Here is a 15,426-nt window from a genome sequence, read left to right on the forward strand (position 1 = left end):
GGTTAGATACAGAGTAAAGCTCCCTCTACACCGTCCCCATCAAACACTCCCAGGACAGGTACAGCGAAGGGTTAGATACAGAGTAACGCTCCCTCTATTCCGTCAGTCAGCATGCCTTCTCTAACATTCCCTCTTCTTCTACTGCTCCCAATCCCAGTGCCTGCTCCAGCCGTGGACGAGATCTTGTTGCTTGGAATGGGAACGGATTCTCAGAAGCTGCCGATTTGGGAATTCTTGGCGAAATGGAGAGTGCGACAGAGACAGAAATTGAAAGAGAAAGAGAGAGCAACAGAGACTAGGAGGCAGAAAGCAGATAGGCAGAGAGAGACAAAGTGAGAGAGAGATCAACAGAGGGAGGCATAAAAACAGGGATGTAGAAAGCAATACAGAGAGAGATAGTGAAACCGAGAGAGGGGGAGAGAGGCGGAAACAGAAATTGAGACAGGGGGATGGATAGAGGGGTTGACAGAATGAGACAGGGAGACACAGAGAGAGAAAGAGAGAGATAGAGAGCAGGGGGGCTACAGTGAACAAATGGGACAGAGAGAGAGAAAGAGAGAAAGACAGAAATAGACAGAGAGAGAGAGACAGGTCCATGAAACAGAGAGAGAGGCAGAGAAGGCCGAACTGAGACAGTCGGAGAGAGGGAGACAGAGGGAGAGAAAGAGAGACAGAGACAGAGCAAGATAAAGAGAGACAGACGGAGAGAGACAGAGTGAGACGGAGACAGAGAGAGAGAGAGATAAACTGAGAAAGAAAGGGAGAGAGAAAGAGAGAGAAAGGCAGGGAGAGATAGAAGGAGAGAGAGAGAGGAAGGCAGAGAGAAGAGAGTGAGAGACAGAGAGAGACAGAGAGACAGACAGAGAAAGAGACAGAGAGAAAGAGAGATAGAGAAAGACTTAGAGATACTGATAGAGATAGAGACAGAGATAGTGAGAGAGAGTGAGGGAAAGACTTAGAGGGACAGAGAGAGAGCGAGGGAGAGAGACAGAGACAGAGAGAGAGAGAGTGAGGGAGAGAGAGAGAGACAGAGAGAGAGAGAGTGAGGGAGAGAGAGAGAGACAGAGAGAGAGAGAGAGAGACAGAAGACAGAGAGAGTGAGAGAGGGATAGTGAGGGAGAGGGAGATGGAGAGAGACAGAGACAGAGAGAGAGAGTGAGGGAGAGAGAAAGAGAGCGAGGGAAAGGGAGAGAGAGAGAGACAGAGAGAGAGAGAGAGAGAGAGGGAGGGAGGGGGAGGGAGAGGGAGAGACAGAGAAAGAGAGAGAGAGAGGGAGGGGGAGGGAGAGAGAGAGAGAGCGAGGGAGAGACAGAGAGAGAGAGAGACAGAGAGAGAGAGAGGGAGAGAGGGCGAGCGAGGGGGAGGGAGACAGCGAGGGAGGGAGAGGGAGAGACAGAGAGAAAGAGAGCGAGGGAGGTAGAGGGAGAGAGAGAGAGCGAGGGAGAGGGAGAGACAGAGAGAGAGAGACAAAGAGAGAGCGAGGGAGGTGGAGGGAGAGAGAGAGAGAGCGAGGGAGGTAGAGGGAGAGAGAGAGAGAGTGAGCGAGGGAGGTTGAGGGAGAGTGAGGGAGAGGGAGAGTGAGGTAGAGGGAGAGTGAGGGAGAGGAAGAGTGAGATAGAGGGAGAGTGAGGGAGAGGGAGAGTGAGATTGAGGGAGAGGGAGAGTGAGGTGGAGGGAGAGTGAGAGAGAGCGAGAGAGGTAGAGGGAGAGAGAGAGAGAGTGAGGGAGGTAGAGGGAGCCTGAGGGAGAGGGAGAGTGAGGTAGAGGGAGAGAGTGAGGGAGAGTGAGAGTGATGTAGAGGGAGAGTGAGGGAGAGGGAGAGTGAGGGAGAGAGAGAGAGAGCAAGAGAGGTGGAGGGAGGGGGAGGGAGAGGGAGAGTGAGGTAGAGGGAGAGTGAGGTAGAGGGAGAGTGAGGTGGAGGGAGAATGAGGTGGAGGGAGTGAGGTGGAGGGAGTGAGGTGGAGGGAGTGAGGTGGAGGGAGAGTGAGTTGGAGGGAGAGTGAGGTGGAGGGAGGGAGGTGGAGGGAGGGAGGTGGAGGGAGGTGGAGGGAGAGAGTGAGGTGGAGGGAGTGAGGTGGAGGGAGTGAGGTAGAGGGAGAGTGAGGTGGAGGGAGTGAGGTGGAGGGAGAGTGAGGGAGAGGGAGGTGGAGGGAGTGAGGTGGAGGGAGGTGGAGGGAGAGAGTGAGGTGGAGGGAGGTGGAGGGAGAGAGTGAGGTGGAGGGAGGTGGAGCGAGGGAGTGAGGTGGAGGGAGTGAGGTGGAGGGAGAGTGAGGAACAGTGAGGGGGAGGGAGAGTGAGGGACAGTAAGGTAGAGGGAGTGAGGTGGAGGGAGTGAGGTGGAGGGAGAGTGAGGGACAGTGAGGTGGAGGGAGTGAGGGAGGTGGAGGGAGTGAGGTGGAGGGAGAGTGAGGGACAGTGAGGTGGAGGGAGAGTGAGGGACAGTGAGGTGGAGGGAGGGAGGTGGAGGGAGAGTGAGGGACAGTGTGGTGGAGGGACAGTGAGGGACAGTGAGGTGGAGGGAGAGTGAGGTGGAGGGAGAGTGAGGTGGAGGGAGAGTGAGGGGCAGTGAGGTGGAGGGACAGTGAGGTGGAGGGAGTGAGGTGGAGGGAGTGAGGTGGAGGGAGAGTGAGGTGGAGGGAGAGTGAGGGACAGTGAGGTGGAGGGAGTGAGGGAGAGTGAGGGACAGTGAGGTGGAGGGAGACTGAGGTGGAGGGAGGGAGGTGAAGGAGAGGGAGAGTGAGGGACAGTGAGGTGGAGGGAGAGTGAGGTGGAGGAAGGGAGGTGAGGGAGAGGGAGAGTGAGGGACAGTGAGGTGGAGGGAGAGTGAGGTGGAGGAAGGGAGGTGAGGGAGAGGGAGAGTGAGGGACAGTGAGGTGGAGAGAGGTGGAGGGAGTGGGAGAGTGAGGGAGAGTGAGGTGGAGGAAATGAAGGACAGTGAGGTGGAGGGAGAGTGAGGGACAGTGAGGTGGAGGGAGTGAGGTGCAGGGAGGGAGGTGGAGGGAGAGTGAGGGACAGTGAGGTGGAGGGAGTGAGGTGAAGGGAGGGAGATGGAGGGAGAGTGAGGGACAGTGAGGTGGAGGGAGGGAGTGAGGGACAGTGAGGTGGAGGGAGAGTGAGGGACAGTGAGGTGGAAGGAGAGTGAGGGACAGTGAGGTGGAGGGAGATTGAGGGACAGTGAGGTGGAGGGAGGGAGGTGGAGGGAGTGAGGTGGAGGGAGAGAGTGAGGTGGAGGGAGAGTGAGGGACAGTGAGGTGGAGGGAGGGAGGTGGAGGGAGTGAGGTGGAGGGAGAGAGTGAGGTGGAGGGAGAGTGAGGGACAGTGAGGTGGAGGGAGAGTGAGGGACAGTGAGGTGGAGGGAGGTGGAGGGAGAGTGAGGGACAGTGAGGTGGAGGGAGAGTGAGGGACAGTGAGGTGGAGGGAGAGTGAGGGACAGTGAGGTGGAGGGAGAGTGAGGGACAGTGAGGTGGAGGGAGGTGGAGGGTGAGTGAGGGACAGTGAGGTGGAGGGAGGTGGAGGGAGAGTGAGGGACAGTGAGGTGGAGGGAGAGTGAGGGACAGTGAGGTGGAGGGAGGTTGAGGGAGAGTGAGGGACAGTGAGGTGGAGGGAGAGTGAGGGACAGTGAGGTGGAGGGAGGTGGAGGGAGAGTGAGGGACAGTGAGGTGGAGGGAGGTGGAGGGAGAGTGAGGGACAGTGAGGTGGAGGGAGAGTGAGGGACAGTGAGGTGGAGGGAGGTGGAGGGAGAGTGAGGGACAGTGAGGTGGAGGGAGAGTGAGGGACAGTGAGGTGGAGGGAGAGTGAGGGACAGTGAGGTGGAGGGAGGTGGAGGGAGAGTGAGGGACAGTGAGGTGGAGGGAGGTGGAGGGAGAGTGAGGGACAGTGAGGTGGAGGGAGGTGGAGGGAGAGTGAGGGACAGTGAGGTGGAGGGAGGTGGAGGGAGAGTGAGGGACAGTGAGGTGGAGGGAGGTGGAGGGAGAGTGAGGGACAGTGAGGTGGAGGGAGGTGGAGGGAGAGTGAGGGACAGTGAGGTGGAGGGAGGTGGAGGGAGAGTGAGGGACAGTGAGGTGGAGGGAGAGTGAGGGACAGTGAGGTGGAGGGAGGTGGAGGGACAGTGAGGGACAGTGAGGTGGAGGGAGAGTGAGGGACAGTGAGGTGGAGGGAGAGTGAGGGACAGTGAGGTGGAGGGAGAGTGAGGGACAGTGAGGTGGAGGGAGAGTGAGGGACAGTGAGGTGGGAGAGTGAGGGACAGTGAGGTGGAGGGAGGTGGAGGGAGAGTGAGGGACAGTGAGATGGAGGGAGAGTGAGGGACAGTGAGGTGGAGGGAGAGTGAGGGACAGTGAGGTGGAGGGAGAGTGAGGGACAGTGAGGTGGAGGGAGAGTGAGGGACAATGAGGTGGAGGGAGGTGGAGGGAGAGTGAGGGACAGTGAGGTGGAGGGAGAGTGAGGGACAATGAGGTGGAGGGAGAGTGAGGGACAGTGAGGTGGAGGGAGGTGGAGGGAGAGTGAGGGACAGTGAGGTGGAGGGAGAGTGAGGGACAGTGAGGTGGAGGGAGAGTGAGGGACAGTGAGGTGGAGGGAGGTGGAGGGAGAGTGAGGGACAGTGAGGTGGAGGGAGAGTGAGGGACAGTGAGGTGGAGGGAGAGTGAGGGACAGTGAGGTGGAGGGAGAGTGAGGGACAGTGAGGTGGAGGGAGAGTGAGGGACAGTGAGGTGGAGGGAGGTGGAGGGAGAGTGAGGGACAGTGAGGTGGAGGGAGAGTGAGGGACAGTGAGGTGGAGGGAGAGTGAGGGACAGTGAGGTGGAGGGAGGTGGAGGGAGAGTGAGGGACAGTGAGGTGGAGGGAGGTGGAGGGAGAGTGAGGGACAGTGAGGTGGAGGGAGGTGGAGGGAGAGTGAGGGACAGTGAGGTGGAGGGAGGTGGAGGGAGAGTGAGGGACAGTGAGGTGGAGGGAGGTGGAGGGAGAGTGAGGGACAGTGAGGTGGAGGGAGGTGGAGGGAGAGTGAGGGACAGTGAGGTGGAGGGAGGTGGAGGGAGAGTGAGGGACAGTGAGGTGGAGGGAGAGTGAGGGACAGTGAGGTGGAGGGAGGTGGAGGGACAGTGAGGGACAGTGAGGTGGAGGGAGAGTGAGGGACAGTGAGGTGGAGGGAGAGTGAGGGACAGTGAGGTGGAGGGAGAGTGAGGGACAGTGAGGTGGAGGGAGAGTGAGGGACAGTGAGGTGGGAGAGTGAGGGACAGTGAGGTGGAGGGAGGTGGAGGGAGAGTGAGGGACAGTGAGATGGAGGGAGAGTGAGGGACAGTGAGGTGGAGGGAGAGTGAGGGACAGTGAGGTGGAGGGAGAGTGAGGGACAGTGAGGTGGAGGGAGAGTGAGGGACAATGAGGTGGAGGGAGGTGGAGGGAGAGTGAGGGACAGTGAGGTGGAGGGAGAGTGAGGGACAATGAGGTGGAGGGAGAGTGAGGGACAGTGAGGTGGAGGGAGGTGGAGGGAGAGTGAGGGACAGTGAGGTGGAGGAGAGTGAGGGACAGTGAGGTGGAGGGAGAGTGAGGGACAGTGAGGTGGAGGGAGGTGGAGGGAGAGTGAGGGACAGTGAGGTGGAGGGAGAGTGAGGGACAGTGAGGTGGAGGGAGAGTGAGGGACAGTGAGGTGGAGGGAGAGTGAGGGACAGTGAGGTGGAGGGAGAGTGAGGGACAGTGAGGTGGAGGGAGAGTGAGGGACAGTGAGGTGGAGGGAGGTGGAGGGAGAGTGAGGGACAGTGAGGTGGAGGGAGAGTGAGGGACAGTGAGGTGGAGGGAGAGTGAGGGACAGTGAGGTGGAGGGAGAGTGAGGGACAGTGAGGTGGAGGGAGAGTGAGGGACAGTGAGGTGGAGGGAGAGTGAGGGACAGTGAGGTGGAGGGAGAGTGAGGGACAGTGAGGTGGAGGTGAGGTCGATGCTGGATTCGGGCCGCGAGTCCCGGTCGGTGGGGACCCCCCCCCCAGGCCTACAGCAACTGGCCCTCACTCCGCAGGAACCCCCCCTCCCCTCACTCCACAGGTCCCCCCCTCCCCTCACTCCGCAAGAACGCCCCCCTCCCCTCACTCCACAGGTCCCCCCTCCCCTCACTCCGCAAGAACGCCCCCCTCCCCTCACTCCACAGGTCCCCCCCTCCCCTCACTCCGCAAGAACCCCCCCCCTCCCCTCACTCCGCAGGACCCCCCCCTCCCCTCACTCCACAGGTCCCCCCCTCCCCTCACTCCGCAAGAACCCCCCCCCCACCTCACTCCGCAGGACCCCCCCCCCCTCACTCCGCAGGACCCCCCCCCCCTCACTCCGCAGGACCCCCCCCTCACTCCGCAGGACCCCCCCTCACTCCGCAGGACCCCCGCCCCTCACTCCGCAGGACCCCACCCCTCCCCTCACTCCGCAGGACCCTCCCCCTCCCCATCACTCCACAGGAACCCCCCCCTCCCCTCACTCCACAGATCCCCTCCCCCCCTCACTCCACAGGTCCCCCCCACCTCACTCCGCAGGAACCCCCCCCCCTCACTCCGCAGGACCCCCCCTCACTCCACAGGAACCCTCCCCTCACTCCGCAGGACCCCCCCCTCCCCATCACTCCACAGGAACCCCCCCCACCTCACTCCGCAGGAACCCCCCCCACCTCACTCCGCAGGAACCCCCCCCACCTCACTCCGCAGGAACCCCCCCCACCTCACTCCGCAGGAACCCCCCCCACCTCACTCCGCAGGACCCTCCCCTCACTCCACAGGAACCCCCCCCACCTCACTCCGCAGGAACCCCCCCCACCTCACTCCGCAGGAACCCCCCCCACCTCACTCCGCAGGAACCCCCCCCACCTCACTCCGCAGGAACCCCCCCCCCCTCACTCCGCAGGACCCCCCCCCCCTCACTCCACAGGAACCCCCCCCTCACTCCGCAGGACCCTCCCCTCACTCCACAGGAACCCCCCCCACCTCACTCCGCAGGAACCCCCCCCTCACTCCGCAGGAACCCCCCCCCCCTCACTCCACAGGAACCCCCCCCCTCACTCCGCAGGACCCCCCCCTCCCCATCACTCCACAGGAACCCCCCCCCCATCACTCCGCAGGACCCCCCCTCCCCTCACTCCGCAGGACCCCCCCCACCACTCCAACCCCCTCCACTGTGCCTGTGGGCTGCCTCTTGCTCCTCCTGCCCTTAGCGCTCGGGACACAAAATCCCCTTTAAGGAGGCGTGGGGTGCGGGTGGGTGAGCGGCGTGGCGGTGGTGGTGGTGGTGGTGGGAGGGGCGGCGGGAGGTGGGGTGGGGGGGGGTTGGAGTGTGGATGGTTCAGCGGCGGTGGTGGGGGAAGGAGGGGAGGAGGGTTTAATTGACCTGAACAATGGGAAGGACAGGAAGCTGGGCCTGGCGGCTCACGTCAGCGGCTTCCATTACAGCCTTCACTTCCCCAGTGCCAGTCTGTCATCGTGGGACCATTAGCAGCTCCCCTGCTGCATCCGGTCAACTCCTCGTCTTCCCAAACCAGCCCTGGGAAAAAGCAGCCACCGGAATCCACCTCCACCCACACCCCCCCCCCCCCCACCCCCCCACCCTCCCACCCTCCCCCCACCCCACAGTCGATCGGAGACCTGTCTGACTCAGCCTCGGATATATTCAACACCCCGACCCCCACTGCTCTCTGGGTGGGTGGGGGGTTGGTGGGGGGGAGAGAATTCCACACGCTGACCACCCTCGGAGAGAAGAAATTCCTCCTCGTCTCCCTCTTCAACTGGAGACCCCCTCGTTCTGAAACTGTGTCTCCCTCCCCCCCCCACTCGTTCTAGATACCCCCCCACGAGGGGGGGTAAATATCCCCTCAGCCTCCACCCTCCCCTCCCTCTCAGGATCTGATCTGTGTCAATAAGATCACCTCTCGGTCTTCTGAACTCCAATGGGGACAGGGCCCGACCTGCTCAACCTTTCCCCCATCAGACAAACCCCCCCTTCATCCCGGGAATCAGCCCAGTGAACCTTCTCCCGACGGCCTCCAATAGCGAGTCTGTCCCTCCTTAAGTCAGGAGACTGAAACTGTCCACCGCGCTCCAGGCGCAGACTCCCCAGTGCCCTGTACACTTGGAGCGAGACTCCCCGGCTTTTATACCCCAGCCCCCTCGCAATAAAGTCCATTTACCTCCCGGATCACTTGCTGCATCTGGGTACTAACTTTCCCTGATTCATGTACCCTATCCTCGGCCCAACCACCTTCAGCTGCTTCACCGATGACCTTCCTTCCATCATAAGGTCAGAAGTGGGGATGTTCGCTGATGGTTGCACAATGTTCAGCACCATTCACCACTCCTCAGATACTGAAGCAGCTCCATGTCCAAATGCAGCAAAACCTGGACAATATCCAGGCTCAGGGCTGACAAGTGGTGAGTAACATTCACCCCACACAAGTGTCAGGCAATGACCATCTCCAACAAGAGAGAATCCAACCATCGCCCCCTTGATGTTCAATGGGCATTACCCTCACTGAATCTCCCACTGTCAACATCCTGGGGGTTACCATTGACCAGAAACTGAACTGGGACCAGCCACATAAACACTGTGGCTACAAGAGCAGGTCAGAGGCTGGGAATCCTGCGGAGAGTCACTCACCTCCTGACTCCCCCAAACCCTGTCCACCATCTACAAGGCACAAGTCAGGAGTGTGATGGGATACTCCCCACTTGCCTGGATGAGTGCGGCTCCCACAACACTCAAGAAGCTCGACACCGTCCAGGACAAAGCAGCCCCGCTTGATCGGCACCCCATCCACAAACATTCACTCCCTCCACCCGCCGACGCACAGTAGCAGCAGAGTGTGTACCATCTACAAGATGCACTGCAGCAACTCACCAAGGCTCCTTCGACAGCACCTTCCAAACCCACGACCACTACCATCTAGAAGGACAAGGGCAGCAGACACATGGGAACACCACCACCTGGAAGTTCCCCTCCAAACCACACACCCATCCTGACTTGGAAATATATCGGCCGTTCCTTCACTGTCACTGGGTCAAAATCCTGGAACTCCCACCCTAACAGCGCCGTGGGTGTACCTACACCACAGGGACAAAATCCTGGAACTCCCTCCCTAACAGCGCCATGGGTGTACCTACACCACAGGGACAAAATCCTGGAACTCCCTCCCTAACAGCGCCGTGGGTGTATCTACACCACAGGGGACAAAATCCTGGAACTCCCTCCCTAACAGCGCCGTGGGTGTACCTACACCACAGGGGCTGCAGCAGTTCAAGAAGGCAGCTCACCCCTGACCTTCTCAAGGGGCAATTAGGGGTGGGCAGTAAGTGCTGACCCAGCCAGCGAGGCCCACATCCTGTGAATGAATAATGAAAATGGACACCCAGATCTCTCTGCAAGCTCTGCAATCTCTCTCCACTTGTTTGGAATTCTGCCTTTCTATTTTCCCCTGTCCAAGTGAACAGCCTCACATCATCCCAGGAGCTCCCCGCAGAAGAGTGCGTTCAAAGAAAGTCGACACGGGTGTGCATCACAATATTGGATTAATGAACTCGATCTTTAATGGACTGAACAGACATGTTTTAACAGAAACAACCCCCCTCTTGCGCCCCCTGCTGAGCACGGACATGTTCAGCTCCCCTACTCACCCCACCTCCCCCGCCCCACCCAGGCCGCCCGCTCGAGCCGCTGACCCCGGCCTCCGTGTGCCCCTTGCCGTGTGCCGAGCGCCGAGTGCCGAGTGCACTGAGCACCAACCCGCCTCGCCCCCACCCCTCCCAACGCCCGCTCTGCCATCGCCTGGCCTCCGCAGGAAGAGCGGACGGCGTGTCGGTGTGCTGCCTCCCTGAGTCGAACAGCTGGCGACACCAGATGGCAAAGGAGCAGGCCAAAATGAAGGGGCAGTGATGGATTAGAGGGGAGAGGGGCGTGGGTGGATTAAAATCACGCCCCCTCCTCCCCAGGCAGTGTGGAATGGCGCTCATCTGACAATTAACCAGGCAGAGAACGCGTGGCATGCTCACTCCTTTTTTACTCTAGGCCCTCAGCTCCATAATCCATTCCGACACTCCCCCCGGTGCCAGTACTGAGGGAGTGCTGCACTGTCGGAGGGAGATGTATATACTCTAGGGTTTGTGCTCCATAATCCAGGCCGACACTCCCCCCCCCACCGGTGCCAGTACTGAGGGAGTGCTGCAGTGTCAGAGGGAGATGGATACGAATTTTGAGTGCTATCTTCCACTGCTATGAAGGTGATGAGCACTCCAGGCGTTCACACACATTTTGGGGGGTGGGTGAAGGGGTTGAGTTCGAGAAGTAGCAGGGGGTTTTGGGGGGGGGGGGGGGGCGGTTGGGGGCGAGAAAGTGCACCGACAGAGGGAGGGGGGGCTTCCCACCGCCCGATTGGCCAGTATTCCACCCGCCCCCTCCCCCAGCTTTCACTCCGCCAGTCACTCCTGCCGCACCTCGGTCACCAGTTCGGCAGCACTGTCCCTCCTGCGCAGCTTACGGCGCCGGACGACCCTCCAGGTCAGCCAGCCGACGGCCAGCGCCAGCGCGGCGGTCACCAGGAGCGCCAGGCCCAGGGCGGACAGGACGGGGCTGCCGGAACCCCGGTGGAATGCCACCCCGGTGGCGCAGGCCCCCACCACCAGCAGGAAGGCGCCGAGGGCCAGCAGACAGCAGTGGCAGGAGTGGTCCAGTCCGCCGGCGGCCTCCGAGGCCCTCTGCGCCGGGCTGGCGGGCCGGAATCGGACGCTCTCGCTGGCCGTCTCGAAGCGGGCGCCGGCCGGCAGCGGTCCCGGCCGGGGAGGACCCCACATCACCGAGCGAAAGGGGGCACCTGTTGGGGGTGGGGGGAGGGGGTGGAAAGACACACGTCAGGAGGTCAGGAATAGATCAGTCCTCAAATCACCTGCTCTCTCCCCCCATAGCCCAGTATCAATCCCCAAACTAATCCCACTCTCCCGCTCTCTATCCCCATAGCCCAGTATCAATCCCCCAACCAATCCCACTGCCCCGCTCTCTACCCCCATAGCCCAGTATCAATCCCCAAACTAATCCCACTGCCCCGCTCTCTCCCCATAGCCCAGTATCAATCCCCAAACTAATCCCACTCTCTACCCCCATAGCCCAGTATCAATCCCCAAACTAATCCCACTCTCCCGCTCTCTACCCCCATAGCCCAGTATCAATCCCCAAACTAATCCCACTCTCCCGCTCTCTATCCCCATAGCCCAGTATCAATCCCCAAACTAATCCCACTGCCCCGCTCTCTCCCCATAGCCCAGTATCAATCCCCAAACTAATCCCACTGTCCCGCTCTCTCCCCATAGCCCAGTATCAACCCCCAAACTAATCCCACTGCCCCTCTCTCACCCCATAGCCCAGTATCAATCCCCAAACTAATCCCACTGCCCCGCTCTCTCCCCATAGCCCAGTATCAATCCCCAAATTAATCCCACTGCCCCGCTCTCTCCCCATAGCCCAGTATCAATCCCCAAACTAATCCCACTGTCCCGCTCTCTCCCCATAGCCCAGTATCAACCCCCAAACTAATCCCACTGCCCCTCTCTCACCCCATAGCCCAGTATCAATCCCCAAACTAATCCCACTGACCCCACTCTATCCCCATAGCCCAGTATCAATTCCCAAACTAATCCCACTGCCCCGCTCTCTCCCCATAGCCCAGTATCAATCCCCAAACTAATCCCACTGCCCCGCTCTCTCCCCATAGCCCAGTATCAACCTCCAAACTAATCCCACTGCCCCGCTCTCTCCCCATAGCCCAGTATCAACCCCCATCCGTTCTCGATTGGGGGACACCTTCCTTCAATCTCCCCCCCACCCCCTTTCAAACTGCTCCCCCCTGAGGAGTGCAACCCCAGCTTCTCCCAGGTCTCTCCCAGGGAACCGAAGAGCACCCACACCGCCCCCCCCCCACCCCCTCAACCTGAACCTCAACCTCAACCTCCTCCACCCACAGCAACCCTCCCCCTCCCCAACCTGACCCTCCCCCACCACCCCACCCCCAGCTCTCCCCTCAACCCTGAGTCTAAGCTCCTGAGGAGGGCAGACTGGGGGCCAGATTTGCTCCAGGGACCCCAGTCTTGCCCCTCTCTCTCTCTCTCTTTAGACTCCAGCCAGGGTCACTCACTCACTCACTCACCTGCAGAGTTGGGCAGAGTCCAGGGACTCCACAGGGAAGTCAAACTGTAGCTTCCTTCTTCTCTGTGTCTGTCTGTCTGTGTCTGTCTGTCTGGGCTCCTTCAGGTGGTGGGATGGTGGGTGTGGATTTTGGAATAGTGTCCCGGAGCCAAAAGGAGGGAATTCTCTCCCTGGGAACCAGGGTTCCTTCCCCCTTTTCGCAAGTTACACTCCTGCCCAGTTCAAAACAAAATACTCCTTCAACTCTGAACAACTTTCTGCAAACTTTTCACCCAAACAAACCTTCCCAAACTTTCAGAAAGTTTATTTCTCTCCGTCTCTGGGGTGTTTTTTCCTTTTCTCTCTCTCTCTCCCTCTCTCTCTCTCTCTCTCTGGGTTTTTGGGCTGGTGGAAGCGAGATGACCAGTGTTGAAAGCACAAGAACGAAACGAGGAGCGATACGGATCTGCCGACAATCAGCACCACTGCCTAAGGACAACTCCTCTTAAAGGGGAGGGCGCGCCCGTCATCCGCCGACACAATTTGTCCAGGTTTTCCCGGCTTCGACGCCTGCAGGGGGTCTCCCATTAGCTGGACCATCCACAGAGAGGCCGAGGCCTCAAGAGCGGGTCAGAGGCTGGGAATCCTGCGGAGAGTCACTCACCTCCTGACTCCCCCAAAGCCTGTCCACCATCTACAAGGCACAAGTCAGGAGTGTGATGGGATACTCCCCACTTGCCTGGATGAGTTGCAGCTCCCACAACACACAAGAAGCTCGACACCATCCAGGACAAAGCAGCCCAGCTTGATCGGCCCCCCATCCACAAACATTCACTCCCTCCACCACCGACGCACAGTAGCAGCAGCGTGTGTACCATCTACAAGATGCACTGCAGCAACTCACCAAGGCTCCTTCGACAGCACCTTCCAAACCCACGACCACTACCATCTAGAAGGACAAGGGCAGCAGACACATGGGAACACCATCACCTGGAAGTTCCCCTCCGAGTCACTCACCATCCTGACTTGGAAATATATCGGCCGTTCCTTCACTGTCACTGGGTCAAAATCCTGGAACTCCCTCCCTAACAGCACTGTGGGTGTACCTACACCACACGGACAAAATCCTGGAACTCCCTCCCTAACAGCGCCGTGGGTGTACCTACACCACACGGGACAAAATCCTGGAACTCCCTCCCTAACAGCGCCATGGGTGTACCTACACCACACGGGACAAAATCCTGGAACTCTACCCCTAACAGCACCGTGGGTGTATCTACACCATATGGATAAAATCCTGGAACTCTACCCCTAACAGCACCGTGGGTGTATCTACACCATATGGATAAAATCCTGGAACTCCGTCCCTAACAGCACCGTGGGTGTACCTACACCACATGGACAAAATCCTGGAACTCCCTCCCTAACAGCGCCGTGGGTGTACATACACCACATGGACAAAATCCTGGAACTCCCACACTAACAGCGCCATGGGTGTACCTACACCACACGGACAAAATCCTGGAACTTCCTCCCTAACAGCACCGTGGGTGTACCTACACCACACGGACAAAATCCTGGAACTCCCTCCCTACCAGCGCCGTGTCCTCCGAGTGTGGTCTAACCGAGGTATACGGAGACCGGAACTGTGCACGGTGCTCCGAGTGTGGTCTAACCGAGAGATACGGAGACCGGAACTGCGCACGGTGCTCCCAGTGTGGTCTAACCAAGGGGGATACAGAGACCAGAACTGCGCACGGTGCTCCCAGTGTGGTCTAACCAAGGGGGATACAGAGACCAGAACTGTGCACGGTGCTCCGAGTGTGGTCTAACCGAGGGATACGGAGAACGGAACTGTGCATGGTGCTCCCAGTGTGGTCTAACCGAGGGGGATACGGAGACCGGAACTGTGCATGGTGCTCCGAGTGTGGTCTAACCGAGGGATACGGAGACCGGATCTGTGCACGGTGCTCCCAGTGTGGTCTAACCATGGGGGATATGGAGACTGGAACTGTGCACAGTGCTCCCAGTGTGGTCTAACCAAAGATTGAAACAAGTTTAATATATTTTCAAGTACAGAACTGACAAGCGTATTTTTCCTTCTGTGTTTGGACCTTATTAACCTGTGTCGCTAACTAAAGCTCAAGAAGGAGAATGGAATAGAAGTATATATTTTTATTTTATATTTGCTCATGGGACATAGACATCCCTGGCTATTTATTGCCCATCCCTAAATGCCCCTCAAGAAGGTGGGGGTGAGCCACCTTGTTGAACCGCTGCAGTCCCTGTGGTGTAGGTACACCCACGGCGCTGTTAGGGAGGGAGTTCCAGGATTTTGTCCGTGTGGTGTAGGTACACCCACGGCGCTGTTAGGGAGGCAGTTCCAGGATTTTGTCCGTGTGGTGTAGGTACACCCACGGTGCTGTTAAGGAGGGAGTTCCAGGATTTTGTCCGTGTGCTTTAGGTACACCCACGGCGCTGTTAGGGAGGGAGTTCCAGGATTTTGTCCCCATGGTGTAGGTACACCCACGGCGCTGTTAGGGAGGGAGTTCCAGGATTTTGTCCGTGTGGTGTAGGTACACCCACAGCGCTGTTAGGGAGGGAGTTCCAGGATTTTGTCCCTGTGGTGTAGGTACACCCACAGCGCTGTTAGGGAGGGAGTTCCAGGATTTTGTCCGTGTGGTGTAGGTACACCCACGGCGCTGTTAGGGAGGGAGTTCCAGGATTTTGTCCCTGTGGTGTAGGTACACCCACGGCGCTGTTGAGGAGGGAGTTCCAGGATTTTGACCCAGCGACAGTGAAGGAACGGCCGATATGTTTCCAAGTCAGGATGGTGAGTGCCTTGGAGGGGAACTTCCAGGTGATGGTGTTCCCATGTGTTTGCTGCCCTTGTCCTTCTAGCTGGTAGTGGTCGTGGGTTTGGAAGGTGCTGTCGAAGGAGCCTTGGTGAGTTCCTGCAGTGCGTCTTGTAGATGGTACACACACTGCTGCTACTGTGCGTCGGTGGTGGAGGGAGTGAATGTTGGTGGATGGGGGGCCGATCAAGCGGGGCTGCTTTGTCCTGGACGGTGTCGAGCTTCTTGAGTGTTGTGGGAGCTGCACTCATCCAGGCAAGTGGGGAGTATCCCATCACACTCCTGACTTGTGCCTTGTAGATGGTGGACAGGCTTTGGGGGAGTCAGGAGGTGAGTGACTCTCCGCAGGATTCCCAGCCTCTGACCTGCTCTTGTAGCCACAGTATTTATATGGCTGGTCCCAGTTCAGTTTCTGGTCAATGGTAACCCCCAGGATGTTGACAGTGGGGGA

This window comes from Carcharodon carcharias, unplaced genomic scaffold (assembly GCF_017639515.1).
Source record: "Carcharodon carcharias isolate sCarCar2 unplaced genomic scaffold, sCarCar2.pri scaffold_973_ctg1, whole genome shotgun sequence".
NCBI lineage: Eukaryota > Metazoa > Chordata > Chondrichthyes > Lamniformes > Lamnidae > Carcharodon > Carcharodon carcharias.